We start from the raw sequence: 6,227 nt of genomic DNA, 5'->3' as shown, positions 1-6,227 counted from the left end.
TGTTCTACGTTGTATCGATATATGTGTACCCGAAGTCGATAAATGAGAACTCTCTATGACAGTTCAAGAATGCCACAATAATTCCGGTCTCTGTTAATAATAGTTTGCCACCTTATTGACGTGCATTTTTACATATCAAACAAAAAATAAATAAAAAATATTGAATGTGGATACATTCATCCTCCTTAGACGTGGCTGCTACAGTCTTCACGATTTTATTTGCCGTGTGATCATCGCTTTCCAGTTGCAGCTTGGTGCCATCGAGGAATGTCCATAGTATATGAAAAAAGAAAAATGTTTATAATACCATTCATTGTATCACAGTATCGACTAAGTACTACTAGAGGGCACCTTTAACCTTATTTTGGCAATGTTAAATATCCTTACAATTGTCTATTAATGATAGTTTTCAGTAAGTAGCTCATAATTGGGTAGTTTCTCCCCTACACCCTAAATTCATCCAACGAAATAAAATGTTCCGTAAGGTATACATGGTGGCCTATTTAGATCGTTCAGTATGGGAAAGTTTGAAACTATAACACATACGAAGATCTGTTCCTAGGAATCATGCCATCGATTTTCTATATATAAAGACGGGCCAATAACACCTGCTTTGTATCTACTGTTTTATTTTTGAAGATTCTATACCTATGTTATAATTATCACCTACTAAGTTTTTGAAATTAACAAAACTAAAGCTATTTTAGTCTAACAAGCATATTGTTATACTTTCTCTTTCACATATGTAAACTATTGAATGAAAAACAATAGCCCATAGGTAAGCCCATATAATATACCTAAGCCCTAACTCGTAAAATACTTGTCAAGGAGAAGTTATATTCTAATCTTCATGAACACGTTTCACCAAATAGCACTGTTTAAATGCAAATATAAAAATATACTATATGTAAAATATTCGAAGAGTTTCATCCATTATTCCTGGGATCCATTATCAGAAATAGATCTTGACTAAAATGAAGCTTAAAAAATAACTTGCAGAACAATCTCAACGAAGAAGATATCGCCAAACGTGAAATACGCGTAGTTGAGGTGTTCCGTCTGGTCTTCATCAGCAGTTCCACTTAATTAAATGTCACTCACTTTTTTAATGTAAATGCTTGATTTGTTGATACAACAACAAATATATACAGGGTGTTTATTTAGTCACCTGCAAATAATTTACGAGGTGAATAATAGGTCATACATTCCTTTGTACATCTCTACAAATCTTATGATATGAGCTCTGTTCACGGATTCTGCTCGTTTGCCTCCTATATTTAAAAAAAATACTTCTACTTAACATAACGCCATTCCTTTGTACATCTCTATAAATCTTCTGATACGAGCTCTGTTCATGGGCTCTGATCTTATGCCTCCTATATTTAAAAAAATACTTCTACTTAACATAGCGCCATTTCTATGTACATATCTACAAATCTTAAGATACGACCTCTGTTCATGGGCTCTGCTCGTTTGCCTCCTGTATTTAAAAAAATACTTCTACTTAACATAACGCCATTCCTTTGTACATCTCTACAAATCTTATGATATGAGCTCTGTTCATGGGTTCTGCTCGTTTGCCTCCTATATTAAAAAAAATACTTCTACTTAACATAACGCCATTCCTTTGTACATCTCTATAAATCTTCTGATACGAGCTCTGTTCGTGGGCTCTGCTCGTTTGCCTCTTATATAAAAAAAAAAATTCTACTTAACATAGTGCCATTTCTTTGTACATATCTACGTATCCTATGATACAACCTCTGTTCATGGGCTCTGCTCATTTGCCTCCTATATTTAAAAAAAATACTTCTACTTAACATAGCGCCATTTCGATGTACATATCTACAAATCTTATGATACGACCTCTGTTCATGGGCTCTGCTCGTTTGCCTCCTGTATTTAAAAAAATACTTCTACTTAACATAACGCCATTCCTTTGTACATCTCTACAAATCGTATGATATGAGCTCTGTTCATGGGTTCTGCTCGTTTGCCTCCTATATTAAAAAAAAAACTTCTACTTAACATAACGCCATTCTTTTGTACATCTCTATAAATCTTCTGATACGAGCTCTGTTCGTGGGCTCTGCTCGTTTGCCTCCTATATTAAAAAAAATAAATTCTACTTAACATAGTGCCATTTCTTTGTACATATCTACTTATCCTATGATACAACCTCTGTTCATGGGCTCTGCTCATTTGCCTCCTATATTTAAAAAAATACTTCTACTTAACATAGCGCCATTTCTATGTACATATCTACAAATCTTATGATACGACCTCTGTTCATGGGCTCTGCTCGTTTGCCTCCTGTATTTAAAAAAATACTTCTACTTAACATAACGCCATTCCTTTGTACATCTCTACAAATCGTATGATATGAGCTCTGTTCATGGGTTCTGCTCGTTTGCCTCCTATATTAAAAAAAAAACTTCTACTTAACATAACGCCATTCTTTTGTACATCTCTATAAATCTTCTGATACGAGCTCTGTTCGTGGGCTCTACTCGTTTGCCTCCTATATTAAAAAAAATAAATTCTACTTAACATAGTGCCATTTCTTTGTACATATCTACTTATCCTATGATACAACCTCTGTTCATGGGCTCTGCTCATTTGCCTCCTATATTTAAAAAAATACTTCTACTTAACATAGCGCCATTTCTATGTACATATCTACAAATCTTATGATACGACCTCTGTTCATGGGCTCTGCTCGTTTGCCTCCTGTATTTAAAAAAAAAAAACTTCTACTTAACATAACGCCATTCCTTTGTACATCTCTACAAATCGTATGATATGAGCTCTGTTCATGGGTTCTGCTCGTTTGCCTCCTATATTTAAAAAAATACTTCTACTTAACATAACGCCATTCTTTTGTACATCTCTATAAATCTTCTGATACGAGCTCTGTTCGTGGGCTCTGCTCGTTTGCCTCCTGTATTTAAAAAAATACTTCTACTTAACATAACGCCATTCCTTTGTACATCTCTATAAATCTTCTGATACGAGCTCTGTTCGTGGGCACTGCTCGTTTGCCTCATATATTAAAAAAAAAAATCTACTTAACATAGTGCCATTTCTTTGTACATATCTACTTATCCTATGATACAACCTCTGTTGATGGGCTCTGCTCATTTGCCTCCTATATTTAAAAAAATACTTCTACTTAACATAGCGCCATTTCTATGTACATATCTACAAATCTTATGATACGACCTCTGTTCATGGGCTCTGCTCGTTTGCCTCCTGTATTTAAAAAAATACTTCTACTTAACATAACGCCATTCCTTTGTACATCTCTATAAATCTTCTGATACGAGCTCTGTTCGTGGGCACTGCTCGTTTGCCTCATATATTAAAAAAAAAAATCTACTTAACATAGTGCCATTTCTTTGTACATATCTACTTATCCTATGATACAACCTCTGTTGATGGGCTCTGCTCATTTGCCTCCTATATTTAAAAAAATACTTCTACTTAACATAGCGCCATTTCTATGTACATATCTACAAATCTTATGATACGAACTCTGTTCATGAGTTCTGCTCGTTTAGCTCCTACTTAAAAAAAATCGATTCTACTTAAGATAGCGCTGTTTCTTTGTACATATCTACCAATTCTATGATAAGAGTATGACCTCTGTTCATGGGCTCTGCTCGTTTGCCTACTATATAAAAAAAATCTACTTAACATACCGCTGTTTCTTTGTACATATATATCTACTTATCCTATGATAGGTACGACCTCTGTTCATGGGCTTTCCTCATTTGCCTCCTATATTTTAAATAATACCAGACAAATGCGAGCCGGACTCGCCCATCTAGGGTACCGTAGTTTTTAGTATTTGTTGTTATTGCGGCAACAGTAATACATCATCTGTGAAAATATCAACTAACTATCACGGTTTACGAGATACAGCCTGGTGACAGACGGATAGACGTACTGACAGCGGAGTCTTAGTAATAGGCTCCCGTTTTACCCTTTGGGTACTGAACCCTAAAAAGGAACTTTTACTTATCATAGCGCTCTTTTTGGATATACTGTATAGTAATATTGAATTTACTGCTCTTCTGACCTATTTCGGTACCTTTTATGTACTTAGTACTTACCTACATACATATTAAGGTTATACAACTATTATTTCTAGAATCAAAAAATCAATACAAACAAACCTACGTAATATACACGTATTTTAAAAACATAATCCTCGAAACTCGAAAGCTCCTCTTTTTGTAAATGCAATGCAAATAAAACGCATTAAACTTAATCATGACGTCACGATCAAGTATCATTTAATAAGGGGCGTTTCGTGCGTAGATAACGATTGTCAGATTTGACTCTCATTTCTAACTTTTGTATTGCTTCAATGTTATGGGTCCCATAAAGACATGTTTCTTTTATAAAAACTTATTATCTAGCCTAGCCTTTTGGCAGTATTTTCTCGAGCTTTACGCAGTTGATTGAGGAAGCTGCCATACAAGACAAAAGCATTTTCAAAGCGACTTTCTCTTAGAACACCCCATCTATCCGTCTATCTATCATAATTTATTTCAGGCAACTAGCGGCCCATAGATAAATACCTTAAAATTAGCATACACATTATAAAAATATATTTTAAAACTAAATACTACAAATCACATTATTTTACTGCGGCATGAAACTATTTATCATAAAACATACCCTTTGAGACTGTCTACCCATTGTTTTTGTATATGACAGCTACACATCCTTTCAGCAATGGCTTTTAGGAACTGCAAACTAATAATCTATGGCCCGCTGATTTTACCAGTGCAATCAGTCAACTTCGGGCAGCTTGTGGCATGCAGTTGGGGAGTAACGATCTCGCGTACCCGAGTGTTCCTAGGGAGTTCTGTCATTCGAAGGAGGGTGGGTGGGACAGGATTATCTGCTTCTGGGTTGCCTTGGCCGGCCAACCAGGGTGGAGTCGTTAGAGCTATAAGTTCCAAGGGTGGAAGTGCAAGACGCGAGTTGGCACAGTGGCTGTTACAGCCACTGGGTTGAAAGCGGTGCACGCCTCTCGATACCCCTGAGCCGCTCACACCAGTGTTACTCTTGAGCCATCCCAGATGTCGCTTTTTGTGTCGTCTGCCGGAAATAAAATTGTATACCGTTTTATTAGGCAGGCGTCTAGTTTTTTATCCCATAGCTCAGTGTTTAGCCCATCGCTTTCACACAATAACCTAGTTTATTTTAGATTCCAACAACTCTCAATAGTCCTTACACCCTGTCGGGCCTGCCTCTGCGTGCGTCCTATGACATGGGCAAGGGCAGCATCAGCTCGGTGTACATCTTACATTTCATGAACGTGTCAAAAGGGCCTCTACGTTAGGTTAGGGCTCGGCGCACGCTTCTCAAAGGTCCGGAATACCATTGTTCCGTGATGGGAAAGACATACAAATTAAAATAATAATAATCGTTAATGCAATGCAGTGCTCTATTTGTCAAAGAAAATAAAATTGTTTCACACTCACAAAACATTCATTCTTATTTTTGCTTATTTTTTCATACATTAAGTATCTTTCTGTAAATAAGATCACAATTTTCTCTCTTGTCAGATTTATTTTACTATTTGAATAACATGACAGCGTCAAATGTCGTAAAAAGTATACAAGTAAAAAGGTTTAAGAAAAGAGTCCGCAACATATTATTTATTAGACCTATTAGCAAAGAATATCCTATTAGTACGGTTGCGGAAATTGATTCTTTAGCAACTTGCGGTTCAAGTAAATTTGGCTGTACATACTTATGGTAAGAGCTGTCCATTGTAACGTGACACGTTAACTGCTAAAGAATCAATTTCCTCGACTGTACTTACAAGCTAAGCCTAAAGTGCCATGGCAATTAATGCAAGCTTACGAATAAATACAAAAACCGGACAAGGGCGAGTCGGACTCGCCCAACGTGATTCCGTAATTTTTTTAGTATTTGGTTTTTTATATACTACGTTGGTGGCAAACAAGCATACGGCCCACCTGATGGTAAGCAGTCTCCATAGCCTATGTACGCCTGCAACTCCAGAGGAATTATATGCGCGTTGCCGAGCCTAACAACCCTCCTTCCCCTCGTTGAGCTCTGGCAACCTTACTCACCGGCAGGAACACAATACTATGTTGTTATAGTGGCAACAGAAATACGTCATCTTTGAAAATTTCAACTGTCTATCACGGTTCATGAGATACAGCCTGGTGACAGACGGACGG

Source organism: Cydia pomonella, chromosome 15 (assembly GCF_033807575.1).
Source record: "Cydia pomonella isolate Wapato2018A chromosome 15, ilCydPomo1, whole genome shotgun sequence".
NCBI classification, from domain to species: domain Eukaryota; kingdom Metazoa; phylum Arthropoda; class Insecta; order Lepidoptera; family Tortricidae; genus Cydia; species Cydia pomonella.
The sequence above is the reverse complement of the archived record's forward strand: the minus strand, read 5'-3'. Positions refer to the sequence as shown.